The sequence below is a fragment of the Passer domesticus genome, chromosome 3, assembly GCF_036417665.1.
Source record: "Passer domesticus isolate bPasDom1 chromosome 3, bPasDom1.hap1, whole genome shotgun sequence".
NCBI lineage: Eukaryota > Metazoa > Chordata > Aves > Passeriformes > Passeridae > Passer > Passer domesticus.
In genome coordinates, this window is record NC_087476.1 from 109,712,622 (window position 1) to 109,727,034 (window position 14,413).

General features: G+C 45.6%; 1 long non-coding RNA gene across 1 annotated transcript in view; it reads right to left on the bottom strand.

Annotated features, from left to right (window-relative positions):
* Window positions 1-1,247: 1,247 nt before the first annotated feature.
* Window positions 1,248-14,413, bottom strand: part of LOC135298236 (uncharacterized) — a 75,154-nt gene continuing 61,988 nt past the window's right edge. Inside the window, exons 2-6 of the long non-coding RNA XR_010360253.1 lie at window positions 6,911-7,031; window positions 6,693-6,795; window positions 4,545-4,669; window positions 4,119-4,229; window positions 1,248-3,070 (exon numbers count right to left, since the gene is read on the bottom strand). This is a non-coding gene — a long non-coding RNA (uncharacterized LOC135298236). The remainder of the gene's footprint in view (window positions 3,071-4,118; window positions 4,230-4,544; window positions 4,670-6,692; window positions 6,796-6,910; window positions 7,032-14,413) is intronic.

Genomic DNA, 14,413 nt, shown 5'->3' on the forward strand with positions numbered 1-14,413 from the left:
ACAATTTACTTGTATTAATTGTCATGAAACACTTGGGAAATCTTCTGTGCTGAAAGTCCAGCCCAGACCCTGATCTCAGCAGAACTGAGTGATGGCCACTGGTGCTCACCTTTGCTGTCCCTCAGCTGGGAGCCACCTGGAAACAGCCAGATCCCTAGGGAGGGATCAGTGGGGTTCCATTCTGGCTCCTGGCAGCTTCCTGCAATCACTCTGGGGAATCACAGAGAAAAATAAGTAACTGTTCAACTCTGGGGTTTAGTGGAAGAGAAGGAAGAGATGGAAATTGTGACTGAAATACAAGGAGAGTATTCATTAGCACTACTGCTAATAAATGCTGGAATTCTTTGTAGGTTTGAGATAAGCAGGCGAATAACCATGTCTCATTTTAAGACTACTCTGTCTTAATGAATGTAAAAAAGATTATATGAAAGATTTTACCAAAATAATTAATTTTAGGGATATAAACTAAGTTGTGAGTTGTGTTGTAAAGGTGCCTTGGCTTTTGAGTTAGAGAGATGCAAATTGGGGGAAGGACACACAAAAAAAGGAAAACAAAAATCTGTATTGAAAAGGAGGAAATGAACTCAACTCAGAAAGCTTAAATGTAATTTCCTTACAGTAGAAGTAAAGGTTACACAAAGATTTAGAGGAAAAAAAAGTATTCAAAACATACATGAGCTTCTGATAATATCCCAAACATCTTGTAGTGGCAGCAAGCTGGGATCTCTGCCCAAATTCTATCTTTACTCCTTCTTTCTTCCATCTTCCTGACTCTTCTCTGGGAGCAGTAATGCCTGGCCATTTTATCTTATCTTTGTGAAAGCAAAAATTCAACCCTACTTGCCTTACTGTGTTAGAATCCCAGAATCCCAGGATGGGCCAGGCTGGAAGGGACCACTGTGGGTCATCTGCTCCAACCTCCCTGCTCAGGCAGGGCCATCCCAGAGCACATGGCACACGAGGGTGTCCAGATGGTTCTTGAATATCCCCAGAGAGGGAGACTCCACCACCTCTCTGGGCAATCTGTCCCAGTGCTTGGGCACTGCACAGGGAAGTTCTTCCTCATGCTCAGGTGGAGCTTCCTGAGCCTCAGCTCCTGCCCCATTGTCCCACTGCCTCTTGTCCCATTGCCCAGCCCTGCTGAGCAGAGCCTGGTCCAGGCTCTGGCCCCTCCTGCAGGCTCCTCTCAGTGTCTCTTCTCCAGGCTGAGCAGGCCCAGCTCCCCCAGCCTCTCCTCAGACCTGAGGTGCTCCAGTCCCTTCATCATCTTTGTCCCCCTCTGCTGGACCCTCTCCAGGAGCTCCACGTGTCCTGAGGATCCCAGGAGTGGGCACAGCACTCCAGACTGGCCTCCCCAGGGCTGGGCAGAGGGGCAGGATCTCCTCCCTGACCTGCTGGCAGTGCAGCTCCCAATGCAGCCCAGGCTCCCCTTGGCCTCCTTGTCCCCCAGGGCACGGCTGGCCCATGGACAGCTCCTTGTCCAGCAGCACCCCCAGGTCCCTCTGTGCAGAGCTGCTGCCCAGCAGCTCACCCCAGCCTGTGCTGGTGCCTGGGGTTGTTCCTCCCCAGGGGCAGGGCCCTGCACTGGCCCCTGTTGAGTTCCAGGAGGTTTTTCCCTGCCCATCTCTCCAGGCTGTCGAGGTCCCTCTGAAGGGCTCAGAGCCCTCTGGGGTATCAGGCACTGCTCCCCCCTTCCTGGCACCAGTGAACTTGCTGGGCAGGCATCTGTCCCTTCATCCAAGTCATTGATGAATAAGTTAAACAATACTGGGCCCAGTGTAGAGCCCTGGGGACACCACTAATGATAACTGGCCCCTGTGCCATTGATAATGACCCTCCAGGATCTGCTGTTCAGCCAGTTCTTAATCCACCTTTCCATCCACTCATCCAGACAGGAATTCCTGAGCTTGCCTGTATAGGAGTGCCAAAAGCACATCTGAAGTAGAGATAAACAATACCCACTGCTCTCCCCTCATCCATCCAGATGGGCTTTCATTGTAGAAAGCAACCATGTTGGTCAAGCCTAAGATAACTTTAGTGAATCCACGCTGACTACACTGATCTTGTCCTCCTCTATGTGGATAGAGATGGCCTCAAAATGAGATGTTCCATCACTTTTCCAGGGATTGAGGTGAGACTGACTGGCTGATGATTCCCTGTGTAGTCCTTCTTGTCCATTTTGAAGGCTGGGGTGACATTTGCTTCCTGCCAGTCCTCAGGCACCTCTCCTGATCACCACAGCCTCTCCAAGATCCCATCAAGGCCCATGGATTTGCCTGTGTGATCTCTAACCCAATCCTCCTTGGCCAAGGGGAAGTATTCCTTCCACCAATCCTCTACCCTGGTCTCCTGTATCAGAGATCCCTGAGGGCTGATCTTGTCAGGGAAGACTGATGCAAAGAAGGTGTTCAGTAACTGCCTTCTCTGCATTCCATTTGCCTCTTACTTGTTAATTCAACAGCGTGACTGCAGAGGAAAGCTACAGACCCATTGCTGGAATTACATCAATTTGTGAGTTCAGTGGTGTCTATTTGGAGGGAGCAAGCAACTATTTTAAGACTGCTGGCATTCTCAGAAACAATTTCTGGAGAGAATTTCTATTTACATTAGTGTTACTACTCTGCATGATTACTTCCCACAAGAAATATGGACTGTTTAACAATAAACCAGTCACCATTTTTCCACCAAAGGAGTGCTATGCAGTCATTCGAGGCTGATTCCTTTGGACCCATTTATTTTCTGGGTTCCTTGTTTTGTACCAGAGTTTCATTTTTCTTCCAGTTGAGCTCTGTGTTCCTTCTTGGCACTTTTAAAGATCCTTATAAAGTATTTTTGTACTGCACAAATTAAATCAGTTTTTAGAACAAAGACATGGAAAAATCAACTGTGGCTGGTTTTGTCCAACAAAGGTCCATGACAGTCTCCAGCTGCCTCTTCTACAATTTAGAGCTTCTTGAGATGAGGGTAGGGTGGTGTTTTTTTGTTGGCTGTTCTACTTCCCCCTCCAAACCCTTCTCTGTTCTGTGCCTGGTCTCTGGGTTCTCAGGCTGGACTGGGCAAATGAAGAAACCTGTGGAACAGACCAAGGAACAGTGGTGGAACAGTGTTGAAAGAACAAACACCACTGTGGCTGGTGTTTTGGCTGTGTCAGGAGAGCCCTGGGACACAGAACCCCGCCTGGCAGCACAGATCAAAGGGACAGTGACACTTGGGAAGCCATTGGCAGCATGCAGCCATCCTCCCTTGCCTGTGCAGGCCAAGCAGGTTACGGTTTATAACTTGTAAAATTATTAATTGGGGTATTCCTCTGTGCCCCTTTCATACAAACACACTCCAAACTCCAGGCTAAGCAAATCAAACCCTCCTGAAAACAAGGAGCAAGATGGGAGAGCAGAAAAAGGAGCCCATCAGAGCAGTTCAGCAGGCTGTTTGCGGTTATAAAATCCTGACAGTACAGGCTAGAAGCACCTTGCTTTCATTCTGTGGCCTATCTTTAATTCCCCCTTATACAACACAATAGTCCAGCCCCAGCGGAGAAAATTGCTGCACAGAGAGTGAACTCCCACAAACAATAAAATGCAGCTCAGTCCTGCTTATTCATCATATCCCCATGACCTTGAGATATTTTAAAAGACAATGAAAACACCTGAGACCTTCAAGTCTGAAAAGCTCTATGCACATAGGAATCACTTCTTTTTCAAGAGGGGCTTTGTTCAAAATTAACAAAGTGTCTACTAGGCATACTAAAAAGTGAGAGCAACAGATAAGTAGCAAAGAACATTTCTTATCATCACAAAGTAGGTCACATCTAGAGTATTTTTCTTCCCTATCTTGAGATGCTTCTGTTCTCCTCCCTTTCTTCTCCAGATCTTTCCCTAAATAAACTTATTGAGAAAACAAAAATCTCCTTTTCCTTCTCTAAATGAGGGAAATACTTTTCCCAGCTCACTCTTTCTCTGCAGATTGTTTAAATCCTCTACTCTTTGCAATGTATTTGACAAGAAAGACAGCATGCAGCAGCAGAGGTGATATAAATCATATTGCATGAGGTTGGAAAGAACAACACCCATCATTGCTGCCAGGGAATTTCATGGCAATCCACTCTTGCCCATCCTCACCTTCAGCTCTGCCAACAGGGATCTCCATGGCTGAAGAGGGATGCCCTTGAAGGTGGTGACATGAGTAAGGCTCTGGCAGAGAGGGTTCTGTTCATGCATGTTTTGTCCTTTCTGAAAACATAAAGACATGAAAATGGTTTTGATTTTGAGCAAAGGCTGGTTTGTGTTACATGGCATGTGGGAGCACCCGAATCACTGGGATGGCTCCTGGGGACTGCTGCAGTGAAGCAGCAATGGATAGTTTCTATCTAGGGACTGACAGAAATGGAAAAGCCTGTCATTTAGGAGGGTGTGCTAATTTATGTCTACTGGATTTCTTCAGGGACCAATAATATTGATTTAGGACTTTGTTCTGACGACAGCTGAAAGGTGTGAGCTGGGAAAATTTCCGTGCCTTGCCAACTACTTCCCCTAATTACTTATTACCTGCAATGGCAGCCTGGAGTCCTTGCTCCTTTTTCACCTTGACTCTTAAGACAGGATGCTGCCAGGGACTGAGCCATCCCTCTTGGTATCGTGCACCAGGACCTCACTATAGGTCTTGACATGTTCTGAAAGTTAAAGTGGAGCTGCTTTCAGTGTAGAACTGAATACAAACTTAGCATCTGGGTTTTGCACAGCCTAGAGTACAATGTAGATGCTAATTGGTGGGCTGTGGGGGAAACCACACAGAAACACACCAAAAAAAGAAAACCAAAACCAAACCAAAACCAAACCAAAACCAAACCAAACCAAAACCAAACCAAACCAAACCAAACCAAACCAAACCAAACCAAACCAAACCAACCAAACAAAAAACAACAAAAAACCCAGCCCAAACCACACCAAAAAACCAAAAAACCAAACCAAACGAACTAAACAAAAAAACCAACAAAAAACCCAACGCAAAACAAACCAAGCAAAAAAACCCCCCAAAAAACAAAAACAAAAACAACAACAACAAAAAACCACCCCAAAAAACAAACCAATCAACCAAATAAAAAACCCACCAAAAACCCCCAAATCAAAAACAAACAAACAAACACAACCCCAAACCCACCAAAATAAAAAGCCCTGAACCTCGTATTTCTCCTTTGGGCACAGAGAACTCATCCCATGGGTAGAAATAGCCAGAGACACTACCTTTCAGCACATTAGGTTGAGTTATGTCTGTGCCATATACAACCACACAAATTCCCTCTCTCCTTGCAGTTAAAGGGGTTGATAGCTGTTCCCCTGCTTCTCTGAAACTTGTGGGCATTTTTAGTTCCCACCTGTGGTGAGACAGCACTGCCCTGGCTCCCCTCTATAGCCAGTCCAGATATTAATTGGTCCAAGGAAGGTGTCCCACTGAGAAGTCACCTGTGATAGAGCCTGAAATACAAAAGATGCCTTTCTTTCGTTGTTTTGTTCTTTTGAGTTGTTTTGTATGTGAGAGCACAGTGTCATCCCCTTATGTTCCATTTTAATTATTCTTTTGTCCTGTGAAATTCTTGCAGCAGGAGCATTGGACACAGCACACCAATTTTCTCTTACAAAATGAATAATCAAAGTTCCTAATTTTCATCCTTTGTATTTGTAGGCAGAACTAAAGTGTATGGAACAGACACACCCACATTTTCCTGATGCTTTGCAGTGTTCCACCTTGCAAGCACCCCTGAACCACAGGAGGCTGATCTTACAGCTTAGGAGGCATTGTCTGAGCAGAAGCAGCTACTGCTTGTTTTGAGGATGGGATGGGGGTGAGGCTTGATATTATAAACATTCTCCTTAGGAAATTTTCAAATTTGTAGTATATTTTTAACTTCTGAAATGAGAATAGCACAAAAAGAAGGCATCAGATCCTCTGCTAATATGTTTGATGTTTTCTGCTGCTCTTCCTGAAACTTTAACTCTTCTTTGAAAATAGGAACTGTGCAACCCTATTGCATAAGAAGCACATCTTGCAGACATTGAAATAAGTGTAACTGGTGCAGTGCTACTTGGCTGATTCTGAAGAAAACCAGAAGCAGTGGCTTGCAGACAATAAATGCTCCCCTTTCATCTCTACTCAGAGATCTAAAGCCGATCTCTTTAATGCCACAATTGCTGACTGCTTTCTTCCCAAAGAAACCACCTCAGGGAGGAGAAAAATAAAATTTCCTTACACAGTGTGCTGCCCACAGAGGCACAGACACTTCTGATCACGCTTTTTAAACCTCCCTAGTTGGTTGTGGGCAGCTCCTCTGATTTTAACAACAACAACAACAACAACGCTTTTGCCTTACACCATATAATCTTTTTAAAGACAGAGATGAACAAAAATTGGCTTTTTTTTCTTATTCTGTACAGTTTTGGATGGAACCAGCAGGATCCTATCTCTCAGATCTTCCTCACCAAACCTTCCTCATCCAAGATTCACTGATGATTACTCAACCACCTGCATTAGCTGGTGGAAGCTGTCTTTGCTCTAGAAACCCTCCAGAGCTGTACTGAGATACTGAGAAGGTGACTGGATTGTGATTGTACTGCCTAAAGGGGACATCATGGAGAGCTTTCATGACCAAAGAGACAGCAGGGCTTTGTCTTGCAGGGCTCATGAGGCATAGCACTGACCATCAGCTGAGGAGCTGACAAAGACAAGCTTCAGTTTTCCTTTGCTGTTGTGCAGAAGGTTGTAGAGTTTTATTGCAAGGCTTCCTTCTTGTTCCTGTCAACTCTGAAAAGTCATGAAGAGAAAAGCTGCTCAATAAGTGGAGAAAAGCCAATGTTACTTCCATTCTCAAACAGGGCAAGAAGAAGGACATAGGAAATTACTGGCCAGTCAGCCTCACCTCCATCCTTGGAAAGGTGATGGAGCAGATCATTCTGGATGTCATCAACAAGCATGGTTTTGAGAGTCCCTATTTTGGCTCCATAGGGAGTTAGGGCTGCCCTTTCAAGCAGAATTTCCTCCTGTGAAAAAGCAGAGTGTCACCAAAGCTTGAGAAGCAGTATGCTTGGGTTTACCTGGACCAAAGCAAATAAAGAGATTAGAAAACTAACCTAGGTTTTCTCACTTTTCCCACTGTACTCTTTCATCATCACAGCATCTGGAGTACACTTCAACTCTTGAAGCCTTTCAGATTGCTCCATTGCTCTGATGTTTCACCATCACTCTTAGAAGTGATCTTGGTAGTGGGTCTTTGGTATAAAAGGCATTTAAGGATCCATTTGAAGCTGTGGACCTCAGGATTTCACTGTAGAGCAGCAGAGGCAGGATGGCCCATGCCAACCTAGACTCTAAATCAGTGTGAGTGTTAAATCACCCCCCTAGGGGGGCCAATTTCCAAGGTATCAGGGGCACGTCTCAGGCAGGGTCAGGCACTTTGCTGGTGGGAACAATATTGCAGCCTTTCAATCCTGCACTCCATTACTGTGCTCAAAATCCAGCCTGAGCTCCCTTCTGCATTCTGCTACGAAAGCAGCTCAGAGTCACTGCAAAATTGAAACTGTGCAACTACAAAGCTAGGAAATTAATATCTGGAATATCCCTTTAGGCTACTGGGTGCCTTTGCTTAGCTCTGCAGTAAATGCAGGGAAAAAAGAGAGGGTGAAACTCACTTCACTTACTTGAAAAAGTTCTGAGTAATTTATTTAGTTGAATGTTGCGTTTTGATGAATAATGTGCCTGTCTTGGTGAGAGAAGCACAATCACAGTCTGTGAGGGGAAGCCATGGAGCAGAATTCAATCATTACACGGGGTGCCAGCAGGGAAATTAACTACAAAGAACGGAATTTTTTTCAGCGACCCCAGTAAATCTGCCTGTACCTTTCAGTCTGTAACCACCCCTGGGTAGCCAGCCCAAGAGCATGGTGTGCCAGTAAACAGGGAACAATGGCAGCCTAAAAAGATAAATATTGCACAGTTCAGGACCTGCTGGGCATGCAGGTCCTGCCAGCCATGTCCTCATTCCAGGAGCAGCTCCCCATCCCAACTGCAGCCACTCCTCTCTGGCAGCAGGGACCTTTGTGAGATGTACCTGCTCAAGGGGAAAACTCACACTGGGCCCATCCTGATGGGAATATTTACAGAGTGAAGTAATTGGCTGCTAATCAACAGCACAGACAAGAGTGATGTGTCTTCATTTTGCACCTTTGCTCCCCTCTCTGCTAGCCAGGAGCTCTCCAGGTTGCAGGGCATGAGGCCTATTGTTCCTGAACCAAAGCCCAGCCTGGGACAAAGCAGGGGCTTCTGTCACATCACCCCAGCCATCCAAAGGAGCTGTGCATTGCCCACATAGGCACAACAGGGACACAAAGGGTTTTTCATGCTCATGCCCAGTGATGAGCATTTTTCAAGAGCAGTCTGCAATGCCCTGAACTCTCCTCTGACTGACAGGGGGCAGAAGCTCTATCAAAGGCATGGCTGGAGCATACTGGAGCCCCACAAAGGGAGTGGGGGTGGCATCTGGGGGCTTTTTCTCCTCGGTGTCATATCTTGATTTACAGCCAGACCTGCAAGACAATCCAGTTGATCACTACCTGACAAGTGTCAGCAGTTCTTGTCTGTGACCATTATCCCTTTAATACAAAACAGTGGGGACATTAAATAACCTGAAAATGCAGCCAGGTTTTGCTAGGTCTTGGAACAGCCCTTATGATGTCCTGGCCAGCTCTGCTTTATTCCATTTCCTCCACTGGCAGACAGCACAGTTCATTGTGCATGCAAGCATGTTCAAAAGTGTGACATAAATGAAATGCACTCATCTTGATGGAAAATATAAGAGCCCAGATGTGTCAGGGCCTTCAGATGTTTTACAAGGTCCAAAGCAGAGGGAGGAGGTGCCAGTCAAACCCTTTGGTTTCTTCTGTCTCTGTCTCTCTCATTTGCTCTCTTTTTTAGAGGTTTCTTGGGAAATGAGGTAAGGGAAACACTGAAATTCCCCCTTGGATCAGCTCAAACTCTGCAAAACCCCAGAGATCCTCCTGCTGACAGTTTCTCCCCCTGCAGATGCTTTTCTTCTGAAGCCTGCCCCGCAGAGCTGTGCTCTGCTCTGCTCTGCTTTGCCTGGCACAATCCCTGAACCCCCCGGGCACCTCGGCGCTGGCACGGGGTCATCCAGCAGGACTCCCAGAGCCAGTCCCTGGCTTTCTGAGGAATAACCTGGCACGTGTCAGCATTCACTCAGCTGATCTGCTCCTCGTACACAACCTCACAGACCTACTCTGGATTGCCATGATGGGTGCCAAACACCCACAGGGATGGATGAAGGTCACCTGCCAGTCAGTCCAGACTGGAGATGAGGAACAAAGGGAGGTTAGCTGCCACAATGATCCAGATGGAAAATGTTTCAGCTAATGTATGTTTCCAAGGCGTCATACTTCTAAGGGTTTATTTCTTTTTAGCAATCATCTGATCACTTCAGGGCCTTGCTGCAGCACAGGTTTGGTAACAGGCATCTGTAGCTCTGAAAATGGTGTGACCTAAATATAGCAAGCAGGGAGAAAGAGGAGCAGGAAGTTGCTAGAGAGAACTGGACAATGTTTTGTTCACATTAACAACTACAAAGTCTCATAACTCCTAGCCAGGCTCCTCATCCATGGGGGCTATTCACACTGCGCATCAGTAATATTTTAATCCAGACTTTTTTTAATTTTTAAATTTTAAATGCAGGACTTTATCTAAAGTAACTTCATTTGTGTGTCATTTTTTCAGAGAAACACAAATCTACCGGGTGTGTTGCTTGTTGCTGGGAAGAGAGGACCTGTATGTCATATACCAGGGAAGTGCAATGCTACTGGAATGTAGAGTGTTTGAAAGTACAGACAGTTTCAGTTCTTGCTAACTCTGTTAGATACATTTTCCCTGTGATCATATGAATAAGATTTTCAGCTTGGAAGCTGTCACAAAGACAAGGGCCTGTAAATGAGAATATCTGCTAATGGAGCACATTTTTCTACCTCTCCAGCCTGCACTTGAGGATGCAGTTACCTCTTTTGTCTTTCTTCAGCCTAACTGCTTCTCCAGTAATAAATCAACATCTTCTGCTATCTATCTATTTTTGCCTCTAGGATCTTGGTGTTGTGAGCAGGAAGGAGTGTATAGCTTTATGAGCCCAGGTATAGGAATCATATAGGAATAGGATAGAAAGCTCCTGCTGAAGTTAAAACCAAGTACAGATGGACCCACATGCCAGTTTGTCATCGTGAACAAAACCAGCATCAAGAGTGAGCTCTCTTTCTTTGGTTCCAGCTGACTCAGGAATTTCCTGAGGGAAAAACCCTCAAACATCATAACTTAGCTCTTGGAATTCATTGGATATTCAGGAATTAAAATGAGAGGTGTTGTGGTTTAGGAATGGTACTCCCCAGTTGATGTTCTCTTTTGTGGTGGGTTGACCTTGTCTGGACACCAGGTGCCCACCTAACCACGTTACCACTCCCCTTCCCAGCTTGGACAGGGCAGGGAAAATAAGGTGGAAAATTACTTATAGGTTGAGATAAGGCAGTTTAATAAAGAAAAAGAAAAGGTTTGCACATGCACAAGCAAGGAGAAAAAAAAAGTTTATTCTCTACTTGCCATCAGCGAGCAATGTTCAGACACTTCCCAGGAAACAGGGCTTCAGCCCCTGTAGTGGCTGCTCTGGCAGGCAAACATTGTAAATAACAAATGGCCCTCCCTTCCTCCTCTTTCCTTGGCTTTTGTGTCTGAGCTGATGCCATATGGTACAGAACATCCCTTGGTTCACTTGGGTCAGCTGGCCTGGCTGTATCCCTCCCCAGGATCCTGCTGACCCCCTGCCTGCTGAGGAGGGGAATGTTGGAAAGGCAGAGCTGGGTGCTGTGCCAGCACTGCCCAGCAGCAGCCAAAACACTGGGATGATATCAGAACCTTCCTTGCTGCCAGTGCAGAGCACAGCACTGGGAGGGCTGCTGTGGGAAATGAGCTCCAGCTCAGCCAGACCCAAAACTCCACTGAAACAGCCCAAACCAACTCACTCACTCCCTCTCCCACTCCCACCCTTCCCCCCACGGGCTGGAGAGGAGAAGTGGATGCACAAAAGGAGAAGTGGATGCACAAAAGGTAAAGGTCAGGGGCTGAGATCAGAACAATCTGCTGGAAACAGCAGTGAAATAAGAAACAAATGCAAACAGCAGCAATATTAATAACAGTGTACAAGAGAGGCAAATGATCCTCGAGTGCTCACCCCACAGAACATGATGTTACCCCAGCTTCTCACTGCCCACTACCCCACCAGAGTGGACCCCTTCCTCCTCCAGCTGGGCATGATGTGAGGTGGTTCAGAATGGTTCAGACCATGCTCCTCCTGGCCACTGCAAAAATTAACCCTTGTCCTGGCTGGAACCAGAACGAGATGTTGTATCTGGTATCATTGTGGCACTTCCCAGAACAGCTACCACATTGCAGGGTTTGTCACATGAATTAGCACCAGACAGATCAAATCAGGTAGACATCAAATCACTCTTCTCCCCTCTTCATATGTTTCCATATGAACAGTCACACAGAGGAGTATTTATTATGGACATATATTTGTATGTGTGGTTTGCTCTATACATCTCTTTTTAAAGCCTCCTAAAATATTTGGAAACCTTACGTTTAAAAAGTATCCTTTTGCACCTCCCCATTAGAAAGAAAAGAAGATAAATTGCACAAATGTTTGTCATAAATAAACAAAAATTTCAAATTTCTTACATGAATATATTGCTTAGTTGGCTAAATAGAGACTGTCTCTTTCACCAGTTGTCCTTGAAATAGTTTTCAATGATCTGTCCAAAGTTTTCTTCAGTCTCTGTTTCTCCTTGCTGTCCCTCCAGCCTGCTTATCAGCAGTATTTTTGCACTTTACTGGTTACAGTACAAAATTGCTGTGAAGTACAGCAAAATTTTATGTGTCAATCAAAGCTGTGACATTTTTGGTGTGGTAAGCTGGAGGGGATAGCAGTATTAGTTCTGGTCTACTCCCTGTTCTCCTAACTCCTGCATTTCTTCTGACATTTTGGTTTCACTCACTTCTTTCCAATGCTTTTCTCTGCGGAAAAAATTATTTTTTAGTGAAACATCTCCAACCTAAGCCTGTCTGTGTAGAATGGCTCATGGAAACTTCAGTGAGAACTTCAGCACAGTTATTTCTTGTGACTATTCCCCTTTTTGGGGCTCTCCCAGGCACCCATCAGACAGGAGGACACATCACTTCATCCTGGAGCCTTGTCTGCAGAATGAACCTATGAAGGTATCCAGACTGGAAAACCAATGAGTCACAGAGGTTGTGTTTTCAAGTATTTCCATTTTCAAAGCAGTTGGGTTTTGCAAAAATCACCCCAGAATGTATCTTGTAAAAGCACATTTTCCCTTCTATTCAGTCCTGCAAAGTCCAGATGATGAGGTGTTTCAATCCGCATTAATTGAGTGTCCAAAGAAATGCTCTCCAAACCCATGCAAAATGGGGCTTCCTGTGTTGCCCCCACTGGCAAAACTGAGAGAGAAAAGTGGATTAGGGACTCATCTCAGGAGTATGTTTTACAGAATGTAGCAACTGTAAGATGTAAAACATACCCTAAATCATTATTTTAGCATTAACTGGCATCAGATGAAACTACAGGAGATGAGTATTGCTGCATTTTAGTCACATAATCAAGCAGAGCAGTGAGAACAGCAGTTAGATCATCTATATTGTAATAAGAAACAAAACAAAACAAAACCAAAAACAACAACAAAACAACAACAACAACAACAACAAAAACCTAGAGAAAAAACTGGGAAGCAGAGTTGGTTTTCTAAAATGAGTTCCTACAAGGAGCATTTAGCTTATAAAGAGAGATAAATTATAGGTGTGTGCTGAGTGTGTGTTTATGGCTTAGCCCCCAGGAGACAGAAGGAAGAAAAATGGTCTCTGCTTTTTTCCATCTTTTCATCTAAGCTGCAGTAGAATGAGCAGTTGGGGCTGGTCCATAATTCACTGGGAAGTGGCTGTACAGAAAACCTTCTCAACATCTGCAAAGCTGCCAGGGGAAGGAAAACACCAGGATCCCTGTGGTGGAGTCACTGCCTGAGCGAGAGGCAGCGGGACAGGGATGACCCACAGCCAATAAAGGAACGCCTAAAGCCTTCTCACAACAAAGCCATTGGATTTGCCCCAGTCTGACAGAAATTCCAGAGGTACTCCATCCCTGTTGTGGGTGTCTGGCTGGTGTGGTTGGCCTGCACAGCCCAGAGGAGCAGCACTTTGCTGTGGCCAGCTGCAGGGCTGGTGCTGTAGCTGCACACAACGGAGCCCGTGGTGCTGTTCCCCTGGGGCTGTTCCCACCTGGGCTCTGGAGCTGCCCCACGATAACCAAAGGGCTTGTTCTGTTTGTCAAGTCTGGACCTGGGGGAGGAAGAGTGCTCACTGTTGGTGAGAAAAGGCACCTAATGACACTGTCAGGGGTAGCATATGCTGCTGACTAAAGAAATAGAAATAGATATGGGGAAGGCACAGCCTAGTGACGTGTCACAAATGACGTGGTTCCCAAAGACTTTTCCCTTCTGAAGATGCCTGCCCTGTCTAGCAGCATGCCTGGGGTGAGGCCTGTGTCTCCCCTGATGTCTCTCAGGGCCTGACCTTCTGGTGGCATGGTAAAGACTGCTCATTCCCTGCCCAAGCCGTTTCACAAAATTCCAAGATGCACGGAGGCCACTGTCGAATTTGGGTAAGACGGGTCAAGAGAGTTGAGTGCCTGACAGGCAGCAGGATCCCATGTGCCAAAGCCAAGGCTCCAAAATGGATAGGTGGCAGCAGGAGCAATCCAGATATTCCTGGAGCAACACTCTTGCTGTACTTCAGTATGCACCAAGGAGAAAATGAAGGTTTTTCAGTCTGATGCTGCAAACAGGATTTACTCCAAGCCAAGGGGATGTGGCTGCAGGCTCTTGGAAATACGTGAGCAGATACTGGTTTTAGGAACATTCTGTAAGGATTCTTCTGTAAGGGGTTTTGAGCTGTCGAAGCTGAGGGTCAGGTATGGACACAAACAGGGGTAATTTAACTTACTGCTGATTACATAATCACACAAATACAGCAGTTCTACAGCTACATGTATAAATTGAGCCACTGCACTCAGCCAAGGACCATGGATATATATAAATATCTATCTTTACACAGATAGATTGTATCTTGCTCACTGGCATCTTCCTAGAAGCGAAGGTTTGCATAAAAAAAGATGGAAAGTAAGTAGGGGGATCTAGGGTGAAATCATTGTGAGGCAGCAGGAAGTCAATTTTCATGCTGCAGATGGAAAATCTGATGTATAAATGTATCTTAATGAACATGTTAGGCTTATTGCCAGAGTGGTATAGCA